Source organism: Aquarana catesbeiana, linkage group LG03, assembly GCF_042186555.1.
Source record: "Aquarana catesbeiana isolate 2022-GZ linkage group LG03, ASM4218655v1, whole genome shotgun sequence".
Taxonomy (NCBI): domain Eukaryota; kingdom Metazoa; phylum Chordata; class Amphibia; order Anura; family Ranidae; genus Aquarana; species Aquarana catesbeiana.
The window spans coordinates 564,928,208-564,947,237 of NC_133326.1; the positions used below are offsets into that span (position 1 = coordinate 564,928,208).

The 19,030-nt window shown below is 43.1% G+C and overlaps 1 protein-coding gene across 1 annotated transcript in view; it reads left to right on the forward strand.

The window, feature by feature from the left end:
* The first annotated feature begins 509 nt into the window (after window positions 1-509).
* CHRM2 (cholinergic receptor muscarinic 2) overlaps window positions 510-19,030 on the forward strand; it is a 293,551-nt gene continuing 275,030 nt past the window's right edge. The window contains exon 1 of the mRNA XM_073621807.1: window positions 510-1,167. The gene's annotated coding sequence lies outside the window, so the exon portion shown is untranslated. The remainder of the gene's footprint in view (window positions 1,168-19,030) is intronic.

The following is a 19,030-nucleotide window of genomic DNA, read 5'->3' on the forward strand; positions in this document are numbered from 1 at the left end:
GGGATGAATTGGAGGGGAGAGGAGAAGAGAGACAGTTGAGAGCAGAGGGATGAATTGGAGGGGAGAGGAGAAGAGAGACAGCTGAGAGCAGAGGGATGAATTGGAGGGGAGAGGAGAAGAGAGACACTTGAGAGTAGAGGGATGAATTGGTGGGGAGAGGAGAAGAGAGACAGTTGAGAGCAGAGGGATGAATTGGAGGGGAGAGGAGAAGAGAGACAGCTGAGAGCAGAGGGATGAATTGGAGGGGAGAGGAGAAGAGAGACAGTTGAGAGTAGAGGGATGAATTGGTGGGGAGAGGAGAAGAGAGACAGTTGAGAGCAGAGGGATGAATTGGAGGGGAGAGGAGAAGAGAGACACTTGAGAGTAGAGGGATGAATTTGAGGGGAGAGGAGAAGAGAGACAGTTGAAAGCAAAGGGATGAATTGGAGGGGAGAGGAAAAGAGAGACAGTTGAGAGCAGAGGGATGAATTGGATGGGAGAGGAGAAGAGAGACAGTTGAGAGCAGAGGGATGAATTTGAGGGGAGAGGAGAAGAGAGACAGCTGAGAGCAGAGGGATGGAGAGAGGAGGAACACATGATAAGACTGTCAGAGTCATTTTCTATTCAGTCAGAGCCACCAAATCAGGGCATAGTGTTCATGTGATTGGAGGAGCAGCGCATTGAACAGCAAGTAATCGTGTCCTAGTGGGAGAAGATCGGGACTGCTCCGTGCACTGACAGCCTGCCCATTGCAGCTGATCGGACATCACACATCAGGGCAGGCATGCCGCAGCTGGGGGTGCTGGACAGCAGTGCGTGAAGAGTGCCTAGGACCCCCGAACCCCTGGCAGGACCTCTGATGGATGCATGTCTCCTGTAGGAGATACCAGCCTGACACCCACCCAGCACCCACATTGCCTGGCAGCTCTTTGAGTTGGCAGTGCTCAAACCAGAGGCGTGTCTGAGTTTTGCCAGCAGGAATGTGACAGAGAGAAGAAGAAGAGGCATCTATCACCAGGACAATGCCACCTCTCTGACGCCTCTAGTAGCTGTACCCCACACCAATGCCCACAGCACCCCATTCCTCCTTGACAAGATGGGCACAGAGTCCTGCATTGCCCTGTGACTGGGCACCACCTGCAGCAGCAGCACTGGGGACTCCTCCAAGTTGATGCCAACTCCTTCCAGGTAGGCTGATGTCTCCCAGCTTGTTTACTGCACAGTGCCAGGTCAGGTCTGTGTTCGATGGAGCATGCGGGCACCTCTGGAGTGACTAGCTGGCAGGCTGGCACCCTGTGTTGTGGGCTAGAGAAGGTGCAGCTGTAGCAGGCTGTCCTGGCAGGACCAGATGCTCTCTCTGTCTGAGCAGCAGTGCAGAAATCCAGGGATCTTCTCTAGTCATTTGTCACTGCTGCTTTCTCACCCAAGGCAAACATTTCCCTATTTAATGACAGTCCCTCCTTAATGACAAACTGCATATTGCAGGCCATTTAACACTTTCACCTATCCCTACTCAACTGGTGTAAAGCCATCACAGCGATGGAGCAGAGGGTGCTGGGTGTATTTTACTGAGAGCTGTTGATTTTCAAGCTTAGGTGATAGACAAGCTGCATAGAAAAACAAGAAGGGGGTCATTTACTTAAGAACATACATTTAACGGTTTAACGCCAATATCAAGACCCCATGCTCCTTTTAGAGACGTATTTTCTCCCCTTTAAGTCTATTTTATTTAGTCAGACCAGTGGATTTGTCAAAATATTCCTGCGTTCAGTCGCTGTGCGTTTTTTTTTTACGCAAAGGTGCATCTATGCGACGATATTCTTGAAGTTCCAGCGTAACCTTGTATCTAGGAAGACAGAACACTTGGGACTTTAAATGAGGCGGTGAGCTGGTAAGGTCGGTTGCCTCCATCCCTTTCTAAATTAAAAGGGGGGCAAGGAGTTGAGACTTTAAATTACCTTGTATCTGGTTCAGTACGTCTGGTTCTGGTGGATATTGTTTAGCCAGTTGTGTTCGAAAATCCAGATTCCTGTGTCCAAGTCGGGATCGTAATAGGAATCTGGATGCTTAACACGTGTAAATTGGGCTCTGGTGGAAGCAGTCAATCTTTGACTTATTTGCATGCTAGTTCTGGAACAGTGGCATCAAGCCTGTTCACTTGAGCCACAGCCCTGGAATTAGTATGGGACATGTGCGTTACTTCCACAAGTGATTAAAATCGCACAGGTTTTGGTTTTGTGATGACACACCTGTGTGCTTGGCACTGATGGAAGAAGTCATTCCTTGACTTGTGCGCACACAAGCTCTGGGTCAGCGATGCTATGCCTGCTGGTAGCATCTCAGCCCTGGAATTAGTATGGGACATGTGCGTTACTTTTGTAAGAGCCTAACTGTGCAGCATTTGGTGTGTGATTACGCGCCTGTGTGGTTGAGCATTGATGGAAGCAGTCATTCCTTGACTTGTGCACATATTAGCTCTGGGTCAGCGATACTAAACCTGTTCACTTGAGTCTCAGACCTGGAATTAGTACAGGGCACGTGCGTCACTTCCATCAGAGCCTGATCACACAGGTCTATACAGTAGGTCCTTCAAGCAACTTGGTTTACCTGTCCTCAAAGAAAAGAAATTTGCTGCAACAGCTGCTTGCAGACTTGACAGACAGTGTTGAGATCCTGTAGAAAAGGAAATGATCAGAGATTGATGACAAATAATTTTCCAGCATCCTGGAAAATCTCAGCCAGCTCAATGCTCATGACCGAATTAGCAACTCCTTCAACATGGCTAGTGGAATTCAACTTATGTACAGCTAGCTAGCAAAGGTTTGCTGTTAACAAAAGTTTACTCCCTTTGGTAACTCACCCTCTAACATCATGCCACTGCAAATCACTATTGACTACAAACAAAACTCTTCACTATTTTTATATTATATTTATATTTACATTTATATTTTTTAGCCTAGGCATCCTGTTTGGCCAAAACAACTACTGTCATTTCCCCGTTTATCACCGTCCTGTCATTTCCCTGTTTATTTTCTCCTCGTCATTTCCGTGTTTATTCTCTCCCTGTCTTTTCACTTTTTATTCTCTCCCTGCCATTTCCTGTTTATTCTTAACCTGTTTTCCCTGTTTATTCTCTCCCTGTCATTTCCCTGTTTATTTCCTCACAGTTTTTCCTGTTTATTTTCTCCCTGCCATTTCCCTGTTTATTTCCTCCCTGTTTTCCCTGTTTATTATCTCCCTGCCATTTTCCTGTTTATTCTTCCCTTGTTTTCCCTGTTTATTCTCTCCCTGCAATTTTCCTATTTATTCTTCCCCTGTTTTCCCTGTTTATTCTCCCCCTACCATTTCCCTGTTTTTCCCCTCCCTGCTTTCCCTGTTTATTCTCTCCCTGTCTTTTCACTGTTTATTCTCTCCCTTTTTTCCCTGTTTTTTCTCTCCCCATCATTTCCCTGTTTATTCTCTCCATGTTCTTTCTCTGTTTATTCTCTCTCTGTTTTCCCTGTTTATTCTCTCCCTATCATTTCCCTGTTTATTCTCTCCCTGTCTTTTCACTGCTTATTCTCTCCCTGTCCTTTCTCAGTTTATTCTCTCCCTGTCTTCCCTGTTTATTCTCTCCCTGTCTTTTCACAGTTTATTCTCTCCCTGTCATATCCCTGTTTACTATCTGCCATTTTCCTGTTTATTCTCTCCCTGTTTTCTCTAGTTTTTTTCCTTATCATTTTCCTGTTTATTCTCTCTCTGTCATTCTTCCTGTTTTCCCTGTTTATTCTTTACCTATCATTTTCCTGTTTATTCTCTCCCTGCTATTCTCCCTGTCTTCACTGTTTATTCTTTCCCTATCATTTTCCTGTTGATTTTCTCCCTGCCATTTCCCCACCTTGATTCCCCTTTACAACCCCTCTACTCATTATTTTTATTCCAAATTCCTCCCCCACCCCCTTTCCTCTTTCCCCCTCTCTCTGAATTGTCCTTATCTACAACCCAACCTCCCCAACTCTCTGTAATCTTATTTCCTGTAAACTAAAATTCAAAACATTTTTACTGCTTGTGTCTTTATAAGGACAAACGAGGTTAAGCCCATGGCACAATGAATCTATATTACATCCAAGCCCCTGACAATGAGAGGCGAGTAGGATAGAAGTGGGGGTAGATCCTGGGCGATGGGGAAGTGGGGGGAGACTGACACACATTAATGTGAAGACAATTACCTTAGAGGGTTTTTATTCATCTCTTAATGAACGGGATGAAATGAGCTTCAATCCACATCTATCCTCCATAAATGATTTATAGAATGGGATCGGATCACTTTAATTTTACCACACAGGAGCATTAAATGATCATCACTTTATGCATAAGGGATTATTTTGTTTCCTGCCACAGTAGACACCTCGAAAGTGGGCAAATTAAAAGTGTTAGGGGCTTAATCTCCCCTGTCTTTCATCATTCTTGTAGTGCTGGGCTTTTTCCATGACATAGGGCAGATCTGAGCAGTCTTAAGTCATGCTTAGGTAGGGCTTACAGCATCCCTACTTTGTAAATAAGGCTTTGGGTTAAGGTTTTGTTGGCCACTGGTTTATGCCTAAAAATAGTATTGGATTCTTGTACAGCTGATGCATTTTCTGATTCGTGGATTGCAGCTTGAAAATGGGGAGCAGCGGAAAATGGCTTTAATAAATATATGTTAGATATCTATCTAACTATAAAATGTCTATCGTCTATACCTGGCTTACCCTACAACAATAAGAGACTAGCTGGGAAAACCATGAAACCGATGGACTAAAATTTTAGGAAAAGGAAATTTTAACATATCTAGATTTAGGTCACTGCAGTTCTGCAACTACAGGTACTACAAGATCCAACAAGCACTACCTTTTCATTGTGAACCACTTTCTGCTTTTTGTAGTGGGACCTTCCAGTGTCGGTCAGGCTTGGGGCTTTGTAGAGAAGGACACGTTCCAGCATGAATTGCCTCTTCAGTTTTTTTTATTTGTAGTTGATTTAATGCTTGTCCTAGCTAAAGTCAGACTGTAAGACAGTCTTTCTCCACCTGTTTAACATGGATGAACCCTTGTAATAACTTTCAGTTCTCAGGGAAATTCTGCTAATAATTACTATATCTATATATAATACTATAATGGAAGACTTTCCCTAACATTGGTGGTCAGTGGGAGGAATGTTTCGTACATTTGTGGTTAGTAGGAAGAATGTCTCTTACAACAGTGGCCAATAAGAAACGTGCTTCTTACATTGGTGGTAAGTGGGAAGAACACTCCTGACATTGGTGGTCAGTAAGAAGAATGTTTTTTACATTGGTGATCGGTGAAAAGAACACTCCTTACATTGATGGCCAGTGGGAAGTATGTCTCTTACATTTGTGGTCAGTAGAACGAATGTTTCTTACGGTTGTGGTCAATAGGAAGAGTGCTTCGTACATTGCTGGTCATTGGCAAGAACACTCCTTACACTGGGAGTCAGTGAGAAGAATGGCTTTTAAATTGGTGGTCGGTGAGAAGATTGCTTCTTATATTCGTGATCTGTGAGAAGAACACTCCTTACATTGTTGGCCAGTGGAAAGAATGTGTCTTACATTTGTGGTCAGTAGGAAGAATGTCTCTTACAGTAGTGGTCTTAAGGAAGAGTTCTTCTTACATTGGTGGTCAGTGGGAAGAATGTCTCTTACAGTAGTGGTCCAATGAAAGAATGCTTCGTACATTGGTGGCCAGTGGAAGGAATATCTCTTACATTTGTTGTCAGTAGAAAGAATGCCTCTTACAGTAGTGGTCAATAGGGAAAATGCTGCTTACATTGGTGGTCAGTGGGAAGAACACTTCTTACGTTTAGTGGTCAATGGTCAATGAGAAGAATATCTTTTACATTGGTGGTCATTGGGGTCATTGGGAAGAACACTCCTTGATGGCCAGTGGGAAGAATGACATTCCTTCATATAGCTAAAAGATCATTGGTGTCAATGATTACTTATCTGAGAGGCAGAAATTGATGATTGCTCACTGAACCATTAGCAACCTCTGGAAGAACCCTGGTTTATAAAGGCTGCTCCAACGTGTAGGTCTGGATTAGGGGACGTGCAGCGGATAAGTCCAACGATTAGTTGCCTTTCATACATTTTATGCCATTTGTTTAATATTTTTCCTAATTAGTTAGATAGAAGATAGATAGATAGATTGATTTTTCATTTGCAATAATCTTTCCTACTGGGATGACAATTGCTACTTATTCTCCAGTCTAGGTTCAGATTATTGCAATGTGTACGCCAGCCTTAGGGATCAGATGAGGAACTACCACTCCCATCTTCTGCTATCTTTCTTTCTCTCTCCAGATCAGCTCAGACTGTCGTCATGCGTACTCACAGCCTTAAGAATTGGATGAGGAACTGTTCCCATCCAGAGCTACCTGTCTTTCTCCTTTATAAATTTAGAAAACCATAATGTATAAATCAGCCTTATGGATTGAAAAAGGAACGACTAATCCTCAGAATTTCATATTTTTCTGCCATATGCTTTCCCAGCCAGGCAGATATAAGAATACTAAAAACCTTTAGCCGACAACCAACTACAAGCCTCAGCATGTGCTCCAGTCTTCTGAATGTTTTACCTGGTTAGCCTTAAACTGTAGTATTGTAAGAAGGGCTTAGGGGGTCTGTTGAAGAACCACTACTCCCGGCATGCATTGCAAAGTGTTATTTTATTATACTGTCGGCTTGCTATTTACCAACTACATTCAGGTTGTAATAGCGTGGGCTTATGCCTGCAGATCTCCAACTGTTGAGGAGTCACAAATAGCATTCATTGTTTTTTTTTTTGTATTTCAATATGTTTGCCCGATTACTTCCTGATAAATCTTATAATAGTTTGGCGTAAGGAAGGCTAAAGGGTCTGCTGAAGAACTACAAATACCAGCATGCATGGCTTTTCATCCATAATTGTGCAGTCTGTAACAGGAAAACAGACTAGACAATTGTTGATAAATAAGTCTGGCTATACACAACCGATAATTTGTAGTATTCAACAAAAAAATTGAAGCTCTGCCCAACCCCGCTCTGATCAAGTAGGGGTGCAAGTTTATACTCCATATCCAATGATCATCCCATCTGGTATTAATTTGCTGAACGCAAGAGTAAGAATGTCTTCAACCAAAATAGATGACTTCTGTTGCAAATAGAAGCTTGTTATTTGCTCACTTTTTAAACCCCCTGAGCTACCGGCACCTATCGGTTGCAAGAATGCTAAAAGCTGCCTAGCATATGTCCAGCCTAACGCATGTTTTTATAGGTTTATAATGTGTTCACTGCACCAAATAACACGTGTGGTTGATGAAAGTGGAGTCCAATGCTGTTGTTAGCTGGATAATGTCAAACAGTCCTCAGGCATTTCAAGATAATTGAGATTGACTAAAATTCTCTCTGAGTTCTGAGGACACTTCAAGTCCCAGGTGACCCGACAACTGTTACAGCTGTAGTGGGCTAAGGGGGGGGCTTTATTTGTTCCTGGATTTGCTGGTGTCACCCTTCAACTGTGCCCGCCAAACCCGATCCTATACAAAGTACTAACCTGGATAGGAGACATATGCATCATGTCATTAGAGGGTGTACATGGATTGTTCATCTGAGACATGTTGATGTGTGCGACTGTATGTAGAGTGTACATGGATACACCACTCTATGTATTCATAGAAATACACAGTACAGGAAGTCCCTGAGTTAGGAACACAATAGGGACTATAGGTTTGTTCGTAAGTCGAAGTTGTTCGTAAGTCGCAACACTGCATTTGTAAGTGTAACTTCCGGTCGGAACACTGCATTCGTAAGTGTAACGTCCGCCTGTGCATGGATGTGGGATGTTCCGGGCACTTGTTATGTTATCTGGGGCTCTTCTGGCCATGCAGTACGTGTAGTACTGCAGTATGGGATGTGTCCGGAGGTATCCAGGACCAGCGTGGAGCACAAGTGGCCGGCATTTGGGGCCGTTCGTGAGTAGGAGTCGTTCGTAACTTGGGTGTTCGTAACTCGGGGACTGCCCATACATGGATATACCACTCTATCATAGGTGTGCGCAGCCTATTGCATTAGGGTGTGCACCCCAAAGCTCAAACACATGTGTGTGTGTGTAATATATATATATATACTGACACATTGATCTCTCCGAGGGCACAGTGAAAGAAAGGTGCAGAAGCACTTCAATTATGGCAGAGCCGGTCTTTCTCATCTCCCCATTGGCACACAGAGCTATAATGCTAATGAGCACCGGGTGCTTAGGGTGTGCCCAGGCACACCCAGCACACCCCATGCACACACCTATGTACTTTATTTATAGAAACACAGAGATACCACTCTATGTAGTCATAGAAATACATAGTATATGGATATACTACTGTATGTAATTATAGAAATATATAGTATATGGATATACTATGGATATACTATGCATATACTACTGTATGTATTCATAGAAATACATAATATGTCCCAATCATGTGAATGTCAAGGAGAGACCTTACTGCTGAGCACACAATAACCTGCAAAAACGCTAATTATCTTCTAATACCGCAATAAGCATCCTAGACTATAGACTATAGGCTGCATTATAAATAGGCTTCCCTATGTGTGGCAGCAATTTGCAGCCTAATATTCTGGGAAGAATAAGACATACATTCTCCTAATAGAATTGTGTGCCTTGGGGGTGAATGTGATTACAGACTTAGAATACTATCTATCTATCTATCTATCTATCTATCTATCTATCTATCTATCTATCTATCTATCTATCTATCTATCTATCCCCCTCACTGTTTCTATTACTCCTGTCTGGGGTTGTAATAGCTGAATAATCTGTTCATCTATCTAGCAGCGGTATTCTTCCCTATGCCCTGATGATACTTCTATAACAGCATGACCCAGGGCTGCCACAAACACTCTGTAACATTCTATTAGACTGACTGTCCTGCACTGGGAATAGAGGTATGCAGGGAGCAGGTTGAATGAGACACAGCCTTTCAACAGAATATATATATATATATATATATATATATATATATATATATATATATATATATTTTATTTTATTTATTTATTTTTTTACAATATTGCATCAACAGTTGTGCCAACTGTAGGAAAGCAGAAAACCACAAATCCAGCATATACCTAGGGACCCATCAGGTTAAATAGAACTAACCTGCTTATTATGGAATTTTATCTGAGACGATGGTTCTTATTGCACATGAGATTGCACTGTGCGGACGTGGTACCCTGAAATCTGACTGTAGGTTGTCTTGGTGTTTGGCATTGCTGGCAGTGTGGGTATGGAGCCCTAGAGTTCATCATTTTATCAGAGCGATTGAAGAGGAGGGAGAACTTTGTTTGTGTTGGGCCACCACTCATAACACTGACAATGACGATGGATGTGCAGGTTCATTTCCAGAGAATATCTATGAAAACAAACAGAGAAGACATTGCCGGGTTTATTTAGTGTTTAATTATTTCATCTGTCTCCCAGCTGTTGATTATTTTTCTGTTTTCCCCAAATGTATTGCTCCTTTCCACTGCCGTATTATTATCAGAGAAAGAAACATATATTTGTATTAAATCCGTTGTCAGCCAAGAGATTTATGGACCCGTTGTACCTGGATTTTGGAAAGAAGAGGCTTTTTCTATCTTTTAGCTCTTGAGGCTTCTGTAGACTGTGAATCAACCTGATGAAAAACATTCATCTGAGCTGTTGTATCCACCAAAGGAATTACATTTTTGCCCATCCAGTCCTGAGATTTACACAGCACAGCCAGGTGGATGACACCACTGTCTCTATTACAGTTAGGGAAAATAGTTATGTCCTCTCTCTGCCCCCAGGCTCTGATTGGACAGTGAAAGAGCAGAAGCAGGCTGACAAAGTCATCCTTCTGCTCATCCCTCCTATCAGCAGTATGTTACTTATCAGTGCATTTACATGCAGTAACTGATCAGCTCCCAGCCCTGTCTCTCTCTCTCTCTCCTAGTTCAACAATGCAGCTGCAACCGGCGACCGATTCCAAGTCAACTTCAGGTACATATACTAGTTGCAATACAAAATAGATTTAATGATTTATCAATCAACACAAAGCTGTAATATTTTTTATATCTTTCTTATCTGCCTGGGGTTCAGCTTTAAACATTCCTTTAGTTACTTCCTGGTTTCTTGCCTAGGCAAATTATGTCTAATGCCGCGTACACACGATCGGACATTCCGACAACAAAATCCTGGATTTATTTCCGACGGATGTTGGCTCAAACTTGTCTTGCATACACACGGTCGCACAAATGTTGGAAATTCCGAATGTCGAGAACGCGGTGACGTACAACACGTACGACGAGCCGAGAAAAATGAAGTTCAATAGCCAGTGCGGCTCTTTTGCTTGATTCCGAGCATGTGTGGAATTTTGTGTGTCGGAATTGTGTACACACGATCAGAATTTCCAACAACGGATTTTGTTGTCGGAAAATTTGAGAACCAGCTCTGAAATTTTTGTCGTCGGAAACTCCGACAACAAATGTCCGATGGAGCCTACACACGGTCGGAATTTCCGACAACAAGCTCACATCGAACATTTGTTGTCGGAAATTCCGACCGTGTGTAGCAATAGTCTTCAGGAGAGGAGGAGAGCAGCGACGTACATTTGCATGCCTAAGCTAAGGGCAGATGGATTCTAGGGAGTGAATACTACATGAATCATTTGTCCTTACTCAAGATGGCCACAGACAGAAATACGAGGGGGGGGTTTTCAAAGGGATTTCCCAGCACAATAAATCATGGAGGCATGGGTGGATGGGGGGAAATGAATTAAATAGTGTTTTTGGTTTGTGGTGCTCAGATGCCTGGAGAACTGAGCTTGTAAGAACCAAAAATGTACTTAACTAAAAAAAATTACATATCGGTGCTTCAGTCTCAAATTCTGGTGGGGGCTAAAAGGACACTCCAGCTCCAAAATAAGCTCTCTGCTGGTGATCTGATGTCCTGCTAGAACAGGGGTCTCCAAACCTGCTAAACAAAGGGCCAGTTTACTGTATCTCAGACTTTAGGAGGTCCGGACTGTGGCCAGTGGGAGTAGAAAATGTTTCAGGGTTGGTGGTCAGTGGGAGTACATAAATTACATAGTGCTTGTGGTCAGTAGGAGGAGGATGAACAGTGCCCCATCATTCATGTTAGTGAGAGGAATAGTGCCCCATTGTTGGTGCCAGTTTAAAGAATAGTGCCCCATAGTTGGTGTCAGTTGGAGAAATATTGCCCTATTGTTGGTGTCAGTTTAAGAAATAGTGCCCCATCTTTGGTGTCAGTGGAGCGAATAGTGCATTTTTTACTAGGTGCATTGTTATTCTTTTACTTTCAACCACAATATTTAGCTAAATATATTGATACAACTTAAAAAAAAAAGTTATTTAAATATAAGCATGTACTCAAAGGGTTGGAGTAACTTATTTATTGGGTAACCGTGTAAATATGTGTTATGCTCGTATAGTTTACTATAGTTGTATCTCACTTTGTGGCTTCCTTTCTGTGACTACTTGATCTGTGCATGGGAGAGGAGAAAATGGCCAATATTTGGAATAAGCTTATTCCACTTCAGACTTCAATTGTCTTGTCGCACTTGAGTGTCAAATCTAATCTAGACCAATTACATTAAGAGCTGGATGGTCTTATTGTTTTATCACAGCTGTGAAGTGGAATTTGCGACGGAAAGACAGAGTGGCTATCACTTGTTTAGATCTGTGTGAAAAAAATTCTCGTGATTGTTACATGAGGTTGACATGTATGATGTATGATATAGCAACATAGCAACTGTTATACACTTAGCAGCCACTTTATTAGGTACACCTTGCTAGTCCCGGGTTGGACCCCCTTTGCCTTCAGAACTGCCTTAATTCTTCATGGCATAGATTCAACAAGGTGCTGGAAACATTCCTTAGAGATTTCGGTCCATATTGACATGATAGCATCACGCAGTTGCTGCAGATTTGTCGGCTGCACATTCATGATGCAAATCTCTCATTCCACCATATCCCAAAGGTGTTCTATTGGATTGAGATCTGGTGACTGTGGAGGCAATTGGAGTACAGTGATCTTATTGTCATGTTCAAGAAACCAGTGGTGAGATGATTTAAGCTTTGTAACATGGTGAATTATCCTGCTGGGAGTAGTCATCAGAAGATGGGTACACTGTAGTTATAAAGGGATGGACATGGTCAGCAACAATATTCAGGTAGGCTGTGACATTTAAACAATGCTCAATTGATACTAGGGGGCCCAAAGTGTGCCAAGAAAATATCCCCCACACCATTACACCACCACCACCAGCCTGAACCATTGATACAAGGCAGGAAGGATCCATGCTTTCATGTACGCCAAATTCAAACCCTACCATCTGAATGTCGCAGCTGAAATCGAGACTCATCAGACCAGGCAAAGTTTTTCCAATCTTCTAATTTCAATTTTGGTGAGCCTGTGCAAATTGTAGCCTCAGTGGTACCCTGGTGTGGTCTTCTGCTGCTGTTGCCTATCTGCTTCAAGGTTTGAGTTACTGTTGCCTTTCTATCATCTCAAACCAGTCTGCCCATTCTCCTCTGCCATCAACAAGGCATTTTTATCCACACAACTTCCACTCACTGAATATTTTCTCTTTTTCTGAGAATTCTCTGTAAACCCTAGAGATGGTTGTGTGTGAAAATCCCAGTAGATCAGCAGTTTTTGAAATACTCAGACCAGCCCGTCTGACGCCAACAACCATGCCACGTTCAAAGTCACTTAAAGTGGTTGTTAAGCCACTGTGATATCTTCATATAATCCTCTGTGGTTAATAATGCTGTGTGCACCAGTGTCTGTGTTTTATTAAAAAAATGCCGTTCTATACCTGATTTCAGAGCGCTGCTCGGCGCTCACCGCCCGCAGGAGGGGAGGGGGGCACTGTCACTAGCTGACAGGCAAGGAGGATGGGGGAAGAGGAGGACAGAGGAGAGAACGGATGACGGAGGCACATAAACTGACCACAGTGTCAGGGCTGAGCAGCCATGATAAACCGTGGTCAGTTTACAGGGGGGAGGGCAGAACCAGGCAGGATCAGCCAGATATTTTAGGTGATACAAAGGGCCAAATTAGACAGAACAAGCACTATGCTGTATAACATGCCTAAAAGGAACAGGATTCTTTTTTTTTTTAGGGTAACAAACGCTTTAAATCCTATTTCTTCCTCATTCTGATGCTCGGTTTGAATTTCAGCAAGTAGTCTTCACCATGTTTAGATGCCTAAATGCATTGAGTTGCTGCCATGTGATTGGCTGATTAGTAATTTGTGTTTCCAAGCAATTGAACAGGTGTACCTAATAAAGTGGCGAATATATATTTGATTTTTACACAACTATGTTACAAATCTATATTTATATATCACATCTATAGCAAATCTTTAACTTTGATTCCCTTTAAAAAGCATTTAAAGTAGTAAACTAGATGTACACCTAATCAGTAAAATCCCACATAAGCCTTATGTTTACATCATTTCAAAAATCATAGTTTGTAACTTTTATTAAAATAATACCTGGTGACTCTGCCATGAAGACCTGTGCTAAAGGAGTTGTAAAGGCAGAAGGTTTTTTATCTAAATGCATTTTATGCATTAAAGAGTATTTTATATATACTGTAATTCTGTATTTGCCAAATATGCTGCAGAAATCTCCCTCCACTGAATCTGGCTTCATCCATCTTAACTGTGGGCAGCTGAAGCTGCTGCCTGTTCACTTCCTGGATTTACACAGACACACAGAGGCACACCTCCAGCTCTGCAGCCCTGCAGCTCTCATTGGCCCTCTTATAAATCATCCCCCCTCCCTTCCTGGCAAACTCTGAGTAAGAGAGAGAGCTGTGCGTGATGTCATAAGGCTAGGCTTATTACCAGACAAGAAAGAGGAAGTGGGCTGTATAAGGTATTTTACTGGCAAAAAAAATATGTTTTACTATCCAAAGTTAAAACAACAAGGGCAGAAGATTTAATAGATGGAAAGATGAAGAACAAAAAGATAAAAAATCTGTGAGTAGCAGCCCTCCCCCCCCAGCACCCCCTAATTACTTACCTGAGCCCCATCTCTCTCCAGCGTTGTCCACAAATGTCTAAGCCGTCCGGGACACTCCTCCTGATTGGCTGAGACACAGCAGCAACATCATTGGCTCCTGCAGCTGTCAATTAAAGTCAGTCAGCCAATCAGGGGAGAGGAGGGGCGGGGCCGGGACAGGGCTCTGTGTCTGAATGACTGTGACTCGGCTCCAGGAAGCTGCTGACTGTGGGGACACCTGATAAGAGGGAGGGGCCAGGAGCAGCAAGGTGGGACCCAAGAAGAGGAGGATCCGGGCTGCTCTTTGCAAAACCAACTGCACAGAGGACGTACAGTAAGTATAACATGTTTGTTTTGTTAGTTTTTTGGGGTTTTTTAAAACAAGTTTTTACAATCACTTTAAGACACTTCTTATTATGAGATGCAACAAAGGATGAAAAAGGTGGAAATAATACTTTTCATTTAAAAAAATGGCAGTTGTATTTGATAATCAGTGCTTTAGCAAACCGAGTGTCATTTAGGAATTGTTTACATAAAGTTTAGGCAGGAGCAAGAGACGGGAGCTCACAGCAGCCCACACTCTTTCTAATATAGTTCTGCCCCTTCCGGAATTTGCCAGTGTTGCCAAATTACAGATCCGGGCCTGACTGCACTGTTAAGAAAGGTTGGGCCTTCTTGCCCACAACTTTGCAAGGAACTGGAAGTGCCAGCATGTCTTCCTCATACCCTCAGTAGGAACTGAGAAGCACCAGAAAAACAGTCGCATTTGGCTCAGGCATCCTGCTGCAACATTGTATCTCCCTGCCTTTGCAGTGACAAGTGTACCTCTAAATTTATGGAGAAGGCGCGTGCCAAGTTGGATCCAAATCAAAGCACTCAGCAAATTAATATTCTAATGGCTCCTAGGTACAGAAGATATAAACTGCCCAGCTTATATCAGCCGTGTTTTCAAGACACCGACAACTCTGAGCCCCTCCTGGCCTTACGCACTGTAAACAGCATGACGGTAATGAATAAGTATTTAGGTTACAAAGATATTTCCATTTTGCTGGTTTTTAAACATATATATGTTATTATGTGTCCTGTTTATTTTTAAGAATAACGTAGTGCAGGACTTGCAATCTTAGGAAATGAAGGACTCATTTTTCAGGGTAAAACAACTCTATAGCACACAGAGGCACTAGGAAATAAATCTGGACTGTACGGAAAGGGAAGCTGATATAGAATAAATGGTGGCCATCAGAAGCAATTCGAAGTGTGTCTCCTAAAAGCTAACATTCGTAAAACTTTCTACCCATATTTGCATTCATAAAGTGATTATAAACCCTTATCTTGTAAAACAACCCATTCAGTTTAAAATTGAAATAAAAGGCAAAACATTTGTGTGTTTGTGTGTGTGTGTGTGTGTGTATATATATATATATATATATATATATATATATATATATATATATATATATATATATATATATATATATATATATATACATTGCAAATACCTTTTTTTTCTTTTGTATAAGTAACCACATTCCCTCTGTTCTCAGCTGCATAAGGAGCTGCAGGAGGAGAAACAGCAGCACACTGATCTTCCTAGTAAAAGGCTGTGCGGAAAGGGGGGGGGGGTCAGGACAAATATGATCATTGGAGGAGAGCAGGCTGAGTTCCCAGCATAGCTAAAGAACTGGTCAGTTTTTATTAGGAAAGCAGAGGGACTGGCAGGAACACCAGGAGATTCACACAAAGGAAGCAATACAAAGAGACCAGGATACTTTTTCATACAAGTACATGGTACAGCAGGCACATATCAGGAATATGATATGTTGGGTTTACATATTCTTTAAAAGAGAAATATGGCTTTTTTTCACAATCATACTTACCTAGGTGGATGCGGCATCTGTCTGATGCTGCATCTGTCCCCCACCGGCTCTAACACTGAGAACCGAGCGATCAAACACAGCTGATTGCTTGGTTCTCAGGGCTCCCTGAGCAGAGAGTTAGAGAGTGTCAGTCACTGGCTCACTGCTCTGCAGTCACTTGAGCGCTGGGCTGTGGAAGGGTGGGAGCGGATGGCTCAGCCTCTCAGCGGCTCACTGAGAGGTTGAGCCAGGTGCCAGTCCAGACATGTGGGTGGATCCCGACTTCATTGTCGCGATCTTGTCCGAGCCTGGACCGGCTCTGTGATGTCAGCCAACAGCGGGCTTCAGCGGGTCACAGAGTGACGTATTGCACTCCTGTGATCCACAGGAAAAATATAGCCAAACGAGCTTTGGCTGTACTTCTTAAATTTCTTCAGATGTAGTCATAGTCAATCCATTGCATTATTTTTCAATTCCTTCTGTGTCTCTGTGTGTATCTGCTGCCTCCTTTATTCATAAATTTTACTGGTTTCCACAGGTGGCGGTGTGCTGGCACCACCTTTGTGTTCAAAACAAAGCAGCTGCTGGACTAACCTGATGATACCTGCCAGTAGTGCAACTCATAACAGACTCAGGAGGGAAGCACTGCATGCATCTAAATCTGAAGATCATATTTTTTTTCTTGAGGGATCACCTAGAGTGAAATATCAGGGTCTGCCATTGCTGACACCTGTATGCTATAGTCTACTTGTCTTTACCTTTGGTTTTTTGGCAAACCTTGAACAAGCAGGCAACCAGTAAAGTCGCAATTCCTGATCTCCCTTTCTCTACTGGGTCAGTAGCTCAGAAAGCATTGAATCATTAAAGCATTTTTTTGAAGGACAGATCAGCAGTGTCAGCCTGTAGGATTCTCTCAATGTGCTCCTAGTTTCTGATTGGTGGGCATCTATCTGCATGGATCTCCCACCAATCCACTGTTTCAAGACTACCTCCACTGGAATGTTTTTTTTACCTTCACATCCTGTCTTGGAGAACACACTGAAAAATAAAAAAATCTCCCCCAATGGGCACAAATAGAAGTAAATACCTGTCAGTGGCTCTATCCCTCCCCCACTCCATACAAAGCCTAAAGGAAACAAAACCGTTTTCACCCAGACTATGGACATTCATCACTTGCCAATGCATTCCACTGGTCCTTTAAGGGAAGTGGAGGCCAAATTCATGATTATGGGACCGCTTGTGATTGGCAGTCACGATCACAGTCATTGGCTGTCACATAATTGGGAGCTCCTCCCACTGGTTTCTGATCAGTAACAGTAACTCAGTGAACAGCGAATCAGTTTACAACAACTGTACACCATAGACACTAGGGTTGTCCCGATACCACTTTTTCAGGACCGAGTACAAGTACCGATACTTTTTTTCAAGTACTTGCCGATACCGAATACTGATACTTTTTTTTATGTCACGTGACAGTGTTTTTTTTTAAATTTTTTTTTTAACAGTGCTTTTTTTTTTTTGGGGGGGGGGGGGGGGGTGAACGGTGTATGTGTGTGTGTTTTGTTTTTTTGTTTTTTTTAATTTACAATTTTTATTTTTTACAATAATTTTTTTTTTATTCTTTATTGCAATATGTGTTTTTTTTGTTTTTGTTTTTTTTTTAATCAGCCCTGTTGGGGGTCTTTGGTGAGATATCAGGGGTCTTAACAGACCTCTGATATCTCCCCCTTGAGACAGAGAAAGAGACAGAGGATAGAGATTCCCCAGTCCCTTTCTCTGCAGCCTCAGCTGCACTGAGAATGAATGGAGAGAAGACAGCGGCTCCTCTCCATTCATAAACTGACACATTGTAATCACAGGAGATTACAATGTTTCAGTTATGTGAATGGACAGAGTCAGCTGACTCTATCCATACACAAAGGAAGGAGGAGGGGAACGGCGGAACGGAGGGGGAGAACGGAGGGGGAGAACGGAGGGGGACAGAGAAGGAGGGGGGAACGGAGGGGACAGCGGAGAGGCACAGGGAAGGAAAGAGGAACGGAGGGGGACAGCAGAGAGGCACAGAGGAGGAAAGAGGAACGGAGGGGGACAGCGGAGAGACACAGGGAAGGAAAGAGGAACGGAGGGGACAGCGGAGAGACACAGGGAAGGAAAGAGGAACGGAGGGGGACAGCGGAGAGGCACAGAGGAGGAAAGAGGAACGGAGGGGGACAGCGGAGAGGCACAGAGGAGGAAAGAGGAACGGAGGGGGACAGCGGAGAGACACAGGGAAGGAAAGAGGAACGGAGGGGACAGCGGAGAGACACAGGGAAGGAAAGAGGAACGGAGGGGACAGTGGAGAGACACAGGGAAGGAAAGAGGAACGGAGGGGACAGCGGAGGGGGACAGAAAAGGAGAGAAGAACAGAGGGGGACAGCGGAGAGGCACAGAGGAAAGGAGGGGGCATGGAGGAGGATGCAGTGACAGTCAGCTGTGACCGATCACCGCTGTGTCACTAAAGCAGCTGAAAGCCGCTGGGGGAGAAGCTTGTATCTCCCCCACGTGCCGATCACTGCTGACTGTCAAGGTATCGGGGGAAGCATCGGGAGCATTTGCCCGAGTACAAGTACTTGGGCAAATGCTCGGTATCAGTGCCGATACCTATACTAGTATCGGTATCGGGACAACCCTAATAGACACATAAGTGTAGCACATGGGAGTTAAGGCTCAATTTCTCTGCTACCACACTTATGCGTTGGGCGGTCGGCAAAAGGTTAAAATATTTACATATTCTTAACAAGTAGCTAAAGAACTGCAGAAAAACACCCTGGCCTTTCTAACTCCTGGTACTGTAAAGTACTCTCAAATATCCCAAAAAAGACCATAAGGCCCTACTCACACCTGAGCGTTTTATAGCTCAAAACTCCAAAAAACTCAAGATCAGCAAATCCCATGATTTTCAGTTCTGCCTGTTCCCACCTTGAAGCTTGTAGTTCAAAAAACATGAGTTTCTTTTGAACTACAAGCTTCAAACTACGATACTATGGTCTGCTGAGCCCCAGACTATGTGGAGTGATGGGGGAAGTTGTACTGGACATGGTAAGTGACAAAATGGTCAGATTTCTGGTGAGAT